This window comes from Lithobates pipiens, unplaced genomic scaffold, assembly GCF_037356315.1.
Source record: "Lithobates pipiens isolate NorthernLeopardFrog02 unplaced genomic scaffold, aLitPip1_a1.2 Scaffold_16, whole genome shotgun sequence".
Lineage (NCBI taxonomy): Eukaryota > Metazoa > Chordata > Amphibia > Anura > Ranidae > Lithobates > Lithobates pipiens.
The window spans coordinates 114898306-114914602 of record NW_027507748.1 but is presented as its reverse complement, the minus strand read 5'-3'; the positions used below and the strand labels follow the sequence as shown (position 1 = coordinate 114914602).

Below are 16297 nucleotides of genomic sequence, written 5' to 3'. Positions count from 1 at the left end.
CATGGTTTCTGACAAGCATCCCCACCACATGATGCAACCACCATGTTTCACAATGGGGATGGTGTGTTCATGGTGATGTGCAGTGTTAAATTTCTGCCACACATAGCATTTTGTGCTTAGGCCAAAAAAGTTACATTTTGGTCTCATCTGACCAGAGCACCTTCTTCCACATGTTTGCCGTGGTCCCCACATGGCTTCTCGCAAACTGCAAACGTGACTTCTTATGGCTTTCTTTCTACAATGGCTTTCTTCTTATCACTCTTCCAAAAAGCCATATTTGTGGAGTACACAGCTAATAGTTGTCCTGTGAACAGATTCTCCCACCTGAGCTGTGGATCTCTGCAACTCCTCCAGAGTTACCATGGGCAGCTTGGCTGCTTCTCTGATTAATGTTCTCCTTGCCTGGCCTCTCAGTTTAGATGGACGGCCATGTCTTGGTAGGTTTGCAGTTTTGCCATACTCTTTCCATTTTTGGATGATGGATTGAACCGTGCTCCGTGCAATCTTCCAAGCTTGGTATATATTTTTTTATAATGTAACCCTTCTTTAAACTTTCTCCCTGACCTGTCTGGTGTGTTCCTTGGCCTGCACGATGCTGTTTGTTTACCACAGTTCTCTATCAAACGCTATTGAGGATACTACAAGCCCAGAGGACCCCCGCCACCAAAAAACCTGTCAAGGGGATTGGAAGGAAACCTGCAGATATCAGCAACGGACAAGAGGAGTCTGCAGAGCCAATCCAAAAGGTAGGTAGGATTCACCCGGACAGTCCAGGTTTGGAATTATGTGTCCGGGTTTCAGTCTGCCTGAAACCCAGACACATTATTCAGACTGGGCTGTGGCTCCGCAAGTACCTGAAAAAAATCTGTTGCCATTAGGGAGCTGAGTGCTGCTGTCTGGGGGGCAGGTTTGGCATCAATGGAGCACTGGGGGTGATGATGGCAGCAAGAGCGGTTTAGCCACACCCACTTTTTGCCGCAGCGCGCTGCATTACCACTCTCCTTGGGACACCCAAAGATGTCCCAGGTCTTTTATAAATCTATAGTGTATACTATGAAAATAAATGTGCCCTGTGCCGCTAAAGTGTTCGGGTTTGGCTTGAAGAAAAGGTGGCAACCCTGCCAGGGACAGGAAGTGCTGTACATAAATAACAGTAAGACGCATAGCTGCCTACAATCACAGACAGCAGATCTCTACACTTTTCATAAATGATGTTACAGGAAACAGTTGTGAAATCTGTTATTTTATTCCATTGAATGACTCCACATCATCTGATCGCCACTTTCCTGTGTGTAATAATCTGTTATACATATTCATCAGCTCAGGGACAGCATAGCTCAGCATTAATCCTGCTGGGATCACAAAGTAGAGGGGGGGATGGCTCCGTGAACGAGTTAAACAGAAGAAAAACTGCATTGTATATCTGCAAGGACATGTGGGGGCGCAGGTCGTTGCCATGGCGAAGACTACAGCCCCCAATAGAAGCTTGCGCTCTACTGGTCTTTAGGCATGCCGGGAATTGTAGTTCTCCGAGCCCTGGCATGCTCTCGCACTAAAGCAAGCTAGAACTACATACACCATCATGCAACGCGGCGACTGCGGAGGCGGCGGGAGGGAGGCGTGCTGATGTGTACGCCTGCTGCCCTCTAGTGCATGTGTGTGAGTATGACACCTGGTACCTGTCGGCTGCAGAAGAGATCGGGGCACTGGTAAAGCGAGGTAAGGCAATTAGTGGGTGGCTGGTGGGCAGAGACTGCGGTGGATCTAATTCTAATGTGGGATTGCTGGTGCAAGTGGAAGAAAAGCTTGGTGTGATGTTCTTTTAGCTGCAGCTGGCATCACCTGTTCAGTTTTTATTGCATAATATTTAAGAAATGTGCAATGCACGTGTATGGGGTAGATAGATAGGTGGGGTGATGTATGGGGCAATGTGTGCTTTCCTATGGCCATGGAGAGGGATGCTGATGTTGGGTTGGATGGGTAGGATACACTTGTTCCTGGGCTCCTCTGCTGCTGCTAGGGAGACTCTGCAGTCCTCTGACAACTGTTAGCCTGGCTCTTCTATAGGAGGAGATGTAATAATGAATGATGGTCCCAGTATTGTGTACAGGACATACTGAGTGGGGTGAAGGACACCGCATGTACCCGCCATATATGTTCTCCTTATTTCCAGCATCATCTTATCCCAGTTCCCTATATTCTTCAATGCAGTCCCCAGTCGGGTGACTGTGCATAGACATGGTGTGATCTGGATGATTAAGGAGGACCTGTCCTATGGGGCAGGCTGAGACCATGCACCAATTTACCTTTAGGGCTTATTTACACTAGCTTCAAAACAAGGCTTCGGACAGGCTTTGTTAAAACTCTCTGAACGCAAAGCCCCTGCCACTAAATAAAAAGGTTAGCTTACAGTTCTGTTTACACCTTGCTTTTGTTTGGTGCTTCGATGAGCCTTTGGTGAAGCTTCATTGAGGCTTTGATGAGCCATTGGTGGGGCTTTGATGAGCCTTTGGCGGAGCTTCGATGAGCCTTTGGTGGGGCTTTGATGAGCCTTTGATGGAGCTTCGATGAGGCTTCGATGAGCCCTTGGTGGGGCTTTGATGAGCCTTTGGTGGAGCTTTGATGAGGCTTCCATGAGCCTTTGGTGGGGCTTTGATGAGCCTTTGGTGGAACTTCGATGAGCCTTTGGTGGGGCTTTTTGACGAGCCTTTGCTGGAGCTTCGATGAGCCTTTGTTGGGGCTTTGATGAGCCTTTGATGGAGCTTCAATGAGGCTTCGATGAGCCTTTGGTGGGGCTTTGATGAGCCTTTGGTGGAGCTTCGATGAGGCTTCGATGAGCCTTTGGTGGGGCTTTGATGAGCCTTTAGTGGAGCTTCGATGAGCCTTTGACGAGCCTTTGCTGGAGCTTCGATGAGGCTTCAAAGAGCCTTTGGTGGGGCTTTGATGAGCCTTTGGTGGAGCTTCGATGAGCCTTTGTTGGAGCTTCGATGAGCCTTTGGTGAAGCTTTGATGAGGCTTCGATGAACCTTTGGTGGGGCTTTGATGAGGCTTCGATGAGCCTTTGGTGGAGCTTCGATTAAAAATCCTTCTTGATAAATTTTTGGTGCATGTTTAGTCAGTTAAAAAAACAAAACCTCCCCATTTAAATACATTTTTGGTGCATGTTTAGTCAGTTAAAAAAAAAAAAACCTCCTCATTGAAATGCATTGAAAACGCAGCAAAAACACATCAAAAATGCATTTTTATTGCATTTTTTATGCATTTTTGGAGTCACATGGCCTATGAAAAACACACCATAAGCACAGTAGAATCCCAGCAAAAACCCGGTATAATCGTTTTCGGCAGCCATTATCAGGACCTTTTCTTCTTTTGGCACAATGCTGAAAACCCTAATTTTCGGGCGATAATTTTTGGCTGCCTAAACTTCGGTGCATTACTAGTTTCCATGTATTGAGACAATGCAAAGCACTCTCTGAATGGCACCCATACCGAGTGCCCGATGTCATGTGTTCAGAATGTAGCAGAGCGGCCGCTCAGCACAACACAAGCAAGTGGAGATTACTGGATTAGCAGTGACTACTACAGTGCTTTCCAGTTTCTAGGGAAATCCCACATGTATTTGATATCCATACTTACATTGGTCCCGGATGAACCAATGTAATTGTGTAAAAAAATGTCATACCTGGAGTTCTTTAAAAATGTACCATATTGCAGCTTTCCAATCCTTAAATGCAGTGGTTGCATTTAGTTTTTTTTTCTTCCCATTATTTTTCCCTGGTGACCCTGCCAGTAACATATTTGCTGTCAGTGGCGCCCATGCACAAGGGGCGCCACCCCCCTAATCTTTGCGCCCGGGCACTAATCTACATGCAGGGCGCTGGACGCATGGATTTTAATGGCGTTTATGTTTGTTTTTTTAAGCACATCTGATTAGAGCCGGAGGCTCAAATTGGCTTCAAAAAAGGGTGGGCTTGGGGCACAGAGCACTGTGCCCCGAACCCATCCAGTTGTGTGACAATAGAAAATTAATATTCACTACCGTCTTCCTGACTCTCTTCCCGGCCAATCAGGAAGCGGGTCCTTAGACACAATTGACAGAGAGGAGAAGCGATCGTGTTGGCTTCCGAGGAGGAAGCAGCGGAGAAGGAGATGCAGTGTGAAGCCGCCAAGTAGGAGGAGACGCAGGAAGGAGCCGAAGCTGGCGGAGACCTAGATATGGCTAGTGGGCGGACGAACGAGCATGTGAGCGCAGGGGCGGATCCAGAGTCTAGTCTCGGGAGGGGCACTGCCAGAAAATAAGGCTGCTTTCACACTGGCGGTAAAGGCCACTAACGGGGCTATTTTATCCCATTTATTTCTACTGAGACACACAGCCGCTATATCCCAATATGACATGTTGGTGCGGGTCCTTGAATAAACCCTGCATGCATTCTGGGATCTGCACGCATGACATATTGGGATATAGCGGCTGTGTGTCTCAGTAGAAATAAATGGGATGCATGTAACACTTCATGCATCCCCAAGCCAGTAATAGACAGCCCTGCATGTCAGACGCATGTCTGCCCTATGTGAATGAAGCATAAAGATACATTTTTTCTGTCATTCTATATCATTATTATCATGATAATCACACAATACAGGTGCTGTGGCTCAACACACCTGTACTGTGTGATTATCATGATGATAATGATGATGATTGGTAATTGTAATATGACACATGGAGGGGGTTAATGTACTCACTGATGTATTACTGACCAGTGGAAATCAATTAACCCATTGTGCTGTATTAGTGGCACTAGTGGCAGTGTTTATAAACCCCTTCATGCTGTAGCATAAAAGGGGTTAATTAACATTGATGGTGCCACTGTCATTAATGCAGCACAAAGAGGTTAATTGCCACTGGTCACAAATACATGAGTGAGTAAATTAACCCCCTCCATGTGCCATATTACAATTACAATTGTAAATTATTTCACCCCCCTACCCCCAAAGCATTAATCACTTCACATGTAAGACAAGGTGCTAACTCATTAACATAGCAAAGCCCACCGTAGCTAATTAACATAACAATGACCACCATAGCTCATTAACATAACACTGCCTTAGCTAAGTAAGTGATCACTCACTTGCAGTGCACTGAGCTGGCTACAAGTCCATCTTGTCTTCAATCCTGCCCACCTCTGAATTGTGACGTCATACCAGCCTGGAGTAGGAAGCTCCTGTCGGGTAGAGATCACTCCGCCTGACAGGGAAGTGAAGTGACACTCGCACCACTCTGCTGCAACTCTGGCAGCATGTAGCAGCGGCCCATGTCACATCAATTACAGACCCCCATAGTGACCCACTGGCCCCCTCTAAATGAACTGATGGGAGCCAGGGGAAGCAGCAATAAAGTCCCAGCTGCATTTAGATGCCTCATGCAAATCTGGTGAGGTGGCGGAGGGAGAAAGCCTTGGAGTAAGTACTGCCCCCTGGGAGGGGGCAGTTGCCCCCCCCTGGATCCGCCCCTGTGTGAGCGATGGAAGGGGGGTGATGGTGGGGGGTTTGGCTGATCGACCGACCTAACGTGGGGGTGGACTGTTTGCCCCCCCTCAAAAAATGGAGCACCAGCCACCACTGCTTCCTGTGTTATGGTGTCTCCACTCTGGTTGGAGGAGCAATGGAGACACTTTTGCCATTGTCAGTCTGTGGAGAAGGTAGTGTTAGATCCACTAGCCAATTTAAATGCACTTGACTAACAAATTAAAACTGAACTCTTGCTAACTTTTTTGTGCACAAAAAGTTGAAATGTTCCTCAAAACGGTATTAAACCCAAAACCAAATGTATTGTATTGCAGCTTACCAATCCTTAGATATGGTGGCTGCATTGGTTTTCTTTTCTAAAGCCCCATACACACTATCAGTTTTTCTGCTGAGTTTTTCCTTCAGATTTACCAAAACCATTTTCAATTTGTATACAATCAAGCAGGCCCTTGCACTACATGGTTTTGGTAAATCTGAAGGAAAAACTCAGCAGAAAAACTGATAGTGTGTGTGGGGCTTTAGCCCCCCCCCCCCTCTATTTATACCTTGGGTTGTGGCCAGTCACACACCTCTTGTATTTGAGTGTGCCCACTCTGGATGAAGGAGCACAGAGGGCATATTTGGACAGCAGCATTGCCAGTCTGGGGGGGGGGGGGGACAGTAAGATGTGCTAGCAGATTTAAATACAAGATGAAGATGAACTCTAGCCAACACTTTCTAAACAGTTACAACATTTTTTTTTTCCTTTTGGGATAATTATTTTGCAAAAATATATAAAATCGGATCATTCTAAGCACCCCTGCCTGTGTTAAAAGTTTTGTCTTAGCCCTGTAACTGGGGACAGTTTGTTCTGTTGAAAAACAACAGACAGGGTGAAAATAAAGAAAAGAAAGCCTACAAAAAAACAAATGCAGCCATCATATCAAACAATTGGTAAGCTGCAATATAATAAATGTTTGCTCTTGGGTTGAATATTTGCAAAATATATACAGTGTCTTGAAAAAAATATTCATACCCCTTGAAAATTCCCCCAAAAATTATAAGCCAGCACAACTGGCCATGTTGTACCGGGCCCGGCGTCCTCGGCTCTGCAGGGGGCCTGGACAATCTGAACAGAGTGCAGAATACAGAAAAGCCTTTCTGAACCGCAATCTGACCCCAGTTCTCCTCCTACTAACTTAGCTTGTTTTTTTATCAATTTTCTGGGCCCCTCTCTCCCTCTGTAATGTGATAGTGGGTGTGCGGTAGGAGGGACTATTTTTTGTGTTTCGGGAGCATGTCAAATCTGAGACTGGAGAAGCTGTGAGGCAAACGGCAGCAGTGGCAGAGGAGGCAGCTCAGCTGACATTTGTCCAGGCAGCAGCTGGAACAGAGAGGAAAAATGCATCGTGGGGCTGCCAGTGTCTAATAGAGGTGTGTCCTTGCTTGGGTTTCAGACAAGATCTAATGATTACACTGAATCTATCTCTGTCTGCAGCACATAACATACACATTATGGCATTGGCACGGTCTCTGCAGCACATTATGGCATGGCATTGGCATGGATGGAATGGTCTCTGTAGCACATGCACATTATGGTATGACATTGGCATGGATGGAATGGTCTCTGTAGCACATGTACATTATGGCATGGCATTGGCATGGATGGAATGGTCTCTGTAGCACATGCACATTATGGCATGGCATTGGCATGGATGGCATGGTCTCTGCAGCACATACATATTATGGCACACTATAACTTTTGTGCAAACCAATCAATATACGCTTATTGGGATTTTTTTTCCGAACAAAAATATGTAGCAGAATACATATTGGCCTAAATTGATTAAGAAATTCGATTTTTAAATTTTTATTGGATGTTTTAGAGCAGAAAGTAAAAAATATCGTTTTCTTTTTTCAAAATGTTGTCTTTTTTTGTTTATAGCAGGCTCTGGGGAGGGTCCAGGGGCAGTGTCAGGGTTGGGGCTGAAGGGGGCCCCCATCAGGTAGGCTGTACGGGGCCCCATGATTTCTATCAGCAGCCCTGAACCAACACAAAGTGGCACAAAATTGTGAAGTGGAAGGAAAATGATAAATGTGTTTCATTTTTTTTTACAAATAAATATATGAAAGTGTGGTGTGCATTTGTATTAAGCCCACTTTACCCTGATACTACTAACTAAAATCTAGTGGAGCCAATTGCTTTCAGAAATCACCTAATTAGTAAAAAGAGTCCACTTATGTGTAAATTAAAGCGGCTGTATACCCCTTTTTTATATTTTTACCTAAAGGTAAGCCTATAATATGGCTTACCTGTAGGTAAAATTAATATCTTTTACACCTGTACGGTTTAGGAGATATTTACCTTGCATGGAGCCGCTGACGTCAACAGCGCATGCAAAGTGAAGGTCCGGAAAAGGTCTGGCGTATCGTACATGTGTACGGGAGTGACATCATCGTGACTCTGGCCACTCACAGCGCCGGAGCCACTAACCCAGAAGAAACGCTGAGGGGAAAATGTTAACTCCCTCGACGGAGACCGGGATCCGATGATGACACTTTGTTCTAAGGTAAGTATAACATAATGAGCTAGTATGCGGTACGTGCATACTAGCTCATTGTGCCTTTGCCTTACAGGCTTTTTTAAATTTTAGTTATTTATTTATTTTTTGTGGATATACAACTGCTTTAACCTCAGTATAAATACAGCTGTTCTGTGAAGCCCTCAGAGAAATAAGTGGCACAAGGTCAGAGTAATAGGTGGCATAAGGTCAGAGAAAAAGATGGCACAAGGTCAGAGGAAAAGCTGGCACGAGATCTGAGGGAAAGGTGGCACGAGGTCAGAGGAAAAGCTGGCACAAGGTCAGAGGAAAAGGTGGCACGAGGTCAGAGGAAAAGCTGGCACGAGGTCAGAAGAATAGGTGGCACAAGGTTAGAGGAATAGGAGGCACAAGGTCAGAAGAATAGGTGGCACAAGGTTAGAGGAATAGGTGGCACAAGGTCAGAAGAATAGGAATTTTTCAAGTTAGGAAACAGACAAGTACAAAAATAACTCTTTTTTTATTAAATGGGGGAAGGTTTGAACCTCTGTAATGCTTTTATTGCTGCCTGTGCCTTCCTGTCTTGGTGACCCTTGTTCTCCTCTTCTAAAAAGTGAGGGAACTGCCTAGTGGAATCACACATTGCTATAAAACCTTGCCCTTTCTCTATTTCTAGCTGGGGTTAATATGCGGTACATGACTTCACTTCTATTTCAGTTACCAGCACATACAGAAACTCTGTACACTGTTATGCTGAGGGAAGAAACAGAAGAAATGATTTACTATTTATTTATGAATTTGAGTGAAGTTTGCAGTAAATGGGAAAGGTCCTGTGACATACAGAAAAGCTGAGAACTGGTATTTCCCATCCAGCCACATATGGCGGATATAATGACAATACAGCAAGCTGCTCTACTATTACAACCAGCAGGCAGCATCATGCACACAGATTGCCCAGACAGGGTCGTCAGGAAAAAGCGAGGAAAGTGTTTATGTAATTGATGAATCACTGAGCCCTGAATCGTGAGCAGCCCGTACTAAGCTGGTCATGGCAAAATTAAAGCACAAAGTGTAACATTATGTCAGAATAAATACGAGTAATATGGCTAATTGCCATATTACTTTGCAGCAGTACAGTCCTGGGTTAGGAACACATATTCAGATTGATTCAATAAGGCATTTCCAACACATTACTGGTGCTGTGGATGCTGTCATAAGTCTCGTGTCAGAACCATGAAGGACAACAGTTCATTAGAAATACTGACATGTGCACCAAATTCAAGTAGGTCATAGTAAAGACAATTTTTTTATCTATCAGTATTGTTGTGACAAATTCAAGAAGTTATGCCGCCACAATAGGTCTAAGCAGTGCTGGGACAAGGTCATCTAGGTCATCAAGCCCAGGGCAAACATTCCAATCTGCGCCCCCACCAAGATGTATAAGCATTACATGTAAGCAAAACCCTCCGTCCCCACGTAAATCGAGCACTAATCTTTATGTTTACCCCTAAGCATAAATTTATCCTCTTCCCAGTAATGAAACTGCCCCCCTGCTGAAATCCCCCCTCCCAGCACAAATGTTTGCCCCCTATCCCCCCTCCAAGCTCAAATCCTCTCTCTCTCCCCAAAGTCCACCAGCACAAATCTTACCCCCCCCAAAAAAAAGTTTCCCGCCTAGAACAAATCCCCCCTGTATAACACCTCTTCTAGCACAAAACCCCCAGACCCCCCCCCCCCCCCAGCGCAAATGCTTTTGTCCCATTCCCAACACAAATCCCACAAATCACCATTCCTAGCCACACCCCTCTAATTTTCCCTCCTAGAACAATTCTTATCCCCGCCACCCTCCAAATCCCCCCTCCCAACTCAAATCACCCCCTCCAATCTGCTTGTGGTGCCCCCCCCCACCTCACATGATACCACAGTGCCCAGGGAGCTGCTCCTTCTGCCTACCCCTTGCCCCAGCCCTGGGGCAGCAGAGTATAGTAGGACTATTTTCATGTTGGTGTTGTGTGGAAACTTGCTTGTCTTCCAAGGTTGTAGAGGACGGAATTGGCCGTCTTTCACATGGCTGTACCAATCCATATACCTGTGTGAAGGACCATTTTCATCCGCGTAGGATGCACCGGTGTACTGTGCAACCATGTGCAGGCAGCCTGTTCAAATTAATGACAGGCGGGTGGCTGTATGGTGTTCTGATCCACGCATTTGAGAATGTGCTTGGGAAATCATGCAGCCCTTCACCTGTCATTGAACAGACTGCCTGCACTAGAGCTGCAACTAACGATTAATTTGTCTGTCGACTAATCTATCGATTATTTTTTCGATTAGTCAACGACTATCCGATTATTTTTTTATTTTTTTTTTAATGAATCTAGTGTGTTCTTTTTGTGATTAGATAATAATCCTTTGGATAACTTTACAAAAAAATGATACGTACAACTTCTAAATATAATATTTCAACTTTTATTAAATTTTTTCCAAAAAGTACTTCAATGTGGTAAAGTTTTTACAGTATAAAAAAGTGCCAAAAATAAAATGTAAACAACACTTTAGCATCAGGCACGAATAATGGTTATGCCATTGCCATTAATTCAGAGCCTGAAGCATTAAAAAAAATGCCATATAAAATGCTACAAAAGCACTGCTGCTCTGCACTGCTGCTCTGCACTGCTGCTCATGCTCAACACTGTGTAGTGTGTACAAAACACATGAAAGACATAATATACCAAAATAAAGTGCCCAAAAATAAAAAGGTAATGCTTTAGGGCATGAGGCATGAAAATTCCATATAAATTCTGCCTAACACTTTGCAAAAGATGCATTCTGAAGGCATTGTGTGTTACCTTACTACTCAACCACACATAATGCCTTCAGAATGCATCTTTTGCAAAGTGTTAGGCAGAATTTATATGGCATTATGCCTCTTGACCTAAAGTGTTATTGTTTAACACCACAAAAATGCTGGTCAACATACAATAACACTATGTATTGTAATCATCTTTGATTGAATTAAATACATAGTGTTATTGTAGAGAGTGCTGATTGAGCAGTATTTATGTGTCGTGTTACTTTAATTCTAATGCAAAACATACCTGAGGAGGTAACATAGTTTTCAAGAAGGAGGCGGAGCCATATCCACAAAAGCACTGCTGCTCGTGTCTGAACTGCTGCTCAACACTGTGTTTGCAAAAAAAACACAAGTGGCAAAAAATACAAGGTAACGCTTTAGGGCATGAGGCATGAAAATGCCATATAAATTCTGCCTAACACTTTGCAAAAGATGCATTCAGAAGGCATTGTGCAACAATGTGTGGTACTAACTAACCTTACTACTCAACCGCACATAATGCCTTCAGATCAGAATGACATATTTTGAAAAGTGTTAGGCAGAATTTATATGGCATTATGCCTCTTGACCAAAAGTGTTGTTGTTTAACACCACAAAAATGCTGGTCAACATACAATAACACTATGTAATTGTAATCATTGATGATTGAATACATAGTGTTATTGTAGAGTCAGAGTGCTGATTGAGCAGTATTTTTGTGGTGTGTTACTTTAATTGTAATGTAAAACATACCTGAGGAGGTAACATAGTTTTCAAGAAGGAGCCATATCCAATAAAAGCACTGCTGCTCTGAGTCTGAAGTCTGAACTGCTGCTCAACACTGTGCAAAAACACAAGTTCCCAAAAATAAAACGTAACGCTTTAGGGCATGAGGCATGAAAATGCCATATAAATTCTGCCTAACACTTTGCAAAAGATGAATTCAGAAGGCATTGTGCTGGGTAACCTTACCTTACTACTCCTCAATCACACATGCCTTCAGAATGCATCTTTTGCAAAGTGTTAGGCAGAATTTATATGGCATTATGCCTCTTGACCTAAAGTGTTGTTTAACACCACAAAAATGCTGGTCAACATACAATAACACTATGTAATTGTAATCATTGATGATTGAATATATAGTGTTATTGTAGAGTCAGAGTGCTGATTGAGCAGTATTTTTGTGGTGTGTTACTTTTAATTGTAATGTAAAACATACCTGAGGAGGTAATAGTTTTCAAGGAAGGAAGCAAGGAGGAACCAAGCCCACCAAAAGCACTGCTCAACACTGTGGCTGTGCAAAAATATGGCCAATACAACACTGAAGGCAGCCATGAGCCATCTCAACATAAATACACTAATACAGCCCAACAAGAACACAACACAGTCATGACAAGTGCAAAAGGTTGGGGGCCTGTGTTACTTCCTCCATTACAATGCTATATTTTAGCATTGCAATGGAGGAAGGTTAGCATATCAACATGCTCTGATGTTAGGCTTGCTCTTTTTTTAGTCACAATGTTGCCAGCAACTGAGAAAAGCCTTTCAGATGGGGTTGATGTTGCAGGCACAGACAAGTAACTCTTTGCCAGCATGGCCAAGATGGGAAACCTCTTTTCATTTTCCTTCCACCATTTCAGCGGATTTTCTTCCTTTAGAATAGCCTGCTCACTGAAATACATGTGTATCTCATTCCGCACAACTTCACTGTGGGTTTCTTGATCTTGGATGTGACCAGTGTCATCCTCGCCATTACTGTGGTGGTCATCTGAATCTGAAGAACCGAGCAAAGTGTCTAACAGAGACACTTGCCTCCTCTCAGAAAATTTCATGTCTGCACTGGTTGACCGTTGTTCCTCACATCGATGTTGCGTTTGCTCTTCCTCGGTATCTTCTTTTCACTTCAAGAGCAAGAGCTTGGACCTTGAGGTGAACTTTTAAACTGTCCTCTGCTGGCAGGAATTTTAGTTTGCGGAATCTGGGGTCCAGGGCTGCTGCAATAAGACATATATTTTCTCCACCATCATCTCTGAATTTAGTTTCCCGCTCCCATCTTGATGTCATCTCCTGTGCAGCAACACTTTGGAAAGCTTTAACTGCTGCTGTCTCGCAAATTGTGCTCTGTATGGATTTCTGGAGGCCCTTTACCAGAGGAGGTAGAGCAGAAGCAGTCACATAGGACTCTCCACTCAAGAAAACAGTAGCACACTCAAATGGCTTCAGGACTTGTTCCACTTCCTCAAGTAAGCTCCACTGATCATGTTTTAAATCTAGGAAGCGCTTCCCTCGTGGTGTGACATCAGGATCGGAAAGAGTTGCAGTCACAGGCCACCTCTGTTCAAGCAGGCGGCTGATCATGTGTAAAGTACTGTTCCATCTTACGGATACATCATTTATTAGTGGATGCTCAGGGGTACCCATTTGTTGCTGCTTTGCTTTAAGCTTTGTAGTGGCCAGCTCACTTTTTTTTAAATGTTCCACAAGGCACTTTGCAGCCCTCAGGGTCTTGCTGATCTGGGAATCCCTCAGGGCATGGTTGACAACTAACTGCAATGTATGACCAGCACACCTGAGAGAAGAGATGCCATGCTTTTCTTCCAAAATACGCAGAGCAGCGACAACATTTGCAGCGTTATCATGGACAACTACATTTACATTGGCCATGGATATCTCAAACTTTTCAGCTGCTTTTTCCACCCAGTTAGCCAATGTTTTCAGCTGTGTGCTGATCTTCAAGTGGCATAGTGGTCAGATTGTACGATGTAAGATTCTAGTCTTCATTGATGAAGTGGCATGTGACACCCAAGTATGCCTCTGTGGCAATGCTGGTCCATGCGTCTGTGGTGAGAGCTATTTTTGATTTCACATCTTTGAGTAATGCTTTCAATCTTTCAAAATTCTCCTCATATTTCTTCTCCATCAGCATAGTGAAATGGGACCTGGAGGGAAGTGTGTATCCTGGGTAAAACGTGTTGATCATCTCACGAAATCCTTGACCGTCTACAATGGAAATTGGTCTCATATCTTTTACAATCACGTTGAGTATGCTATTGGTATATGCAACGGCCATTTGGGGTGAGCAAACAGTGACATCCTTTTTATTGAAGAAGAACTCCTGTACACAACTTTGCCTCTTCCTGAGAAAAAAAAAAAAAAAAAACACAATAATAATTAACATTTAGGAACCTGAGCCAAGTTTAACCAACATGAATGCTCAATGCTGCTTTTAATGTACTTGTACTGCATATTTAAAAGAGGGCACGGGTAGTGTAGTAAATGTCTGTCTGCAATTAAATTAATATTATATTGTTGCTGCTCTGTGTATTGGAAGAAAAGCATGGCATCTCTTCTCTCAGCTCATACATTGCAGGAAGTTGTCAAACCATGCCCTGAGGGATCCCCAGATCAGCAAGACGGCTGCAGTGCAAAAAGTGCCTTGTGAATGTGAAACATTAAAAAAAAACATGAGATGGCCACTAAAAAGAAATTAGCAAAGCAGCACAGCAACAAATACCCCTGGCCCCTGAGCATGCACTAATAATGATGTATCTTACTTACTAGCAGTAGCAGCATGAGCAATAATATATTAATAAATATTGACCACAAATTACTCCCAAAATGAACAAAATACTAGTAAGTAAGTACTTACAAAGATGGCTCGTCCGTTTGAGGCCGTAGTGCGCCAGGATGTTTTCTTCTGAGGTGCTCGTGCATCGCAGTAGTGCTGCCGTGGTACGCCAGTTCGGTTTTGCAGAGGGAACAAAGGACCATTTTATCTGGCCTCTGTTTAAAGAATTCCCATACCTTTGAAAGTCGTGGTCTGGATTTTCGCGCTGCACCGGAACTTTTTTCCCCATTCCCGGGAGTGGGAGTGGGAGCAGGAGCAGCAGCTGCCGCCGCCATTACCGCCATTTACCCGCGAGATGACACGTGCGTGACGCGTCGACGCCATTTATGCACGTCGACGAATTTTCTTAGTCGACGTAGTCGATTACGTCGACGCGTCGTGGCAGCTCTAGCCTGCACGCAGCTGCACAGAAGGCCTGTGTATCCCACATGGGTGAAAATGGCCCTTCACACTGAATAAGACCTAATTCCTTACTGTACAACCTAGGAAGAGCAAGCCCAAACGCATAACACCAACATGGAAGAGATCCTACAGTACTCCACTTTTCTCAGAACTGACCATAGAACCGAACTAAACTATTACATAGAAATATATAAAATAATAATACTAGACACGTGCAAAACTGATTTTTTTTTTTTTCGTTTCGGATTTAGTTTTTTATGTTTTGGCATGGAATTTGTTTAGTTTAGTTTCGGAATGCATTTAATTTAATTTCTTTTCCATTAAAATTTGTTTTGTTTTCGTTAAAATTCATTTATTTTATTATTTTCCAACTCCGAACGATTCGAATTTTAATCGGTTGAAAAACGTTCAACCACTTCAAATTCTGTGTGAAGAAAAGCCGGTTGTTAAGCAGCGGGCCGGGAAGCAAAATGTGTAGCAAAGAATGCCAGCATTGCCTGACAATAGAAACATTTTAAAAAAAAAAAGAGTGTGGGTTCCCTCCCAGTCCATACCAAGCCCTTCGTCCATACCAGGCCCACGCCAAAATTAACAAAATAACTGTGTGGCGCCCCCCTCAAAATCTATAACAGAAGCTTATCTGAGCATGCAGCACGGCAGGTCAGGGTGGGTGCTTTGCGGGGGCAGGAGACAACTGGCCCGGAACAAAGAAACTTTGTGTCGCAGCTTTCCAGATTCAGCATGTGAATCTCGTTGGCCCAGGGAGAGCTCGGTATGCCTTTGGTCCCCTATAGATAACATTGCGAAGATCTAACAAGGACCCCAAGATGGCAGCCCAACAAGGACCCCAAGATGGCAGCCTCCAAACAGGTGGCCGCATTGGCTCTAGAACTCTGCAACCACCAATAAGCAGATACCAGTACTGCCGGCCAGAAATAAACCCTAAAATTAGGTAGTGCCAGACCTCTCAACTGTGGAGGCAGAGACAGTGTAGCCTTAGCCAAATGGGGGGAGGCCCCATTCCAAATAAAGAAAACCAGGCATCTATCTATTTCTTTGAAGAATGAAGTGGGAACCCATATCGGGCAGTTACAGAATATGTAATAGAATTTTGGGAGAAGCATAATTTTTACCAAATTTATCCAGCCTAGTAAATTCAATGGGAGCCCCGACCATGTCGAGCAACATGCTTTGAGTGATATTAATAGTGGTTGGAGGTTACGGGCCAAAAAAGTCAGCTATTTGTCTAGTCGCCCGCACTCCCAGATACCAAAACTCCTTAACCCATTGTAGTGGGGAGGAGGGGGCTAAGTTAATTACCTGGTCGTCAATTGGGAAGAGGATAGACTTGGACCAATTAATCCGTATGCTGAGAATGAGCTAAACGTGTCAAAT

The 16297-nt window shown here is 44.0% G+C and overlaps 1 protein-coding gene across 1 annotated transcript in view; it reads left to right on the top strand.

Moving 5' to 3' along the window:
• The first annotated feature begins 1636 nt into the window (after positions 1-1636).
• The window catches only part of SPECC1 (sperm antigen with calponin homology and coiled-coil domains 1), a 580298-nt gene continuing 565637 nt past the window's right edge, over positions 1637-16297 (top strand). The window contains exon 1 of the mRNA XM_077480312.1: positions 1637-1719. The gene's annotated coding sequence lies outside the window, so the exon portion shown is untranslated. The remainder of the gene's footprint in view (positions 1720-16297) is intronic.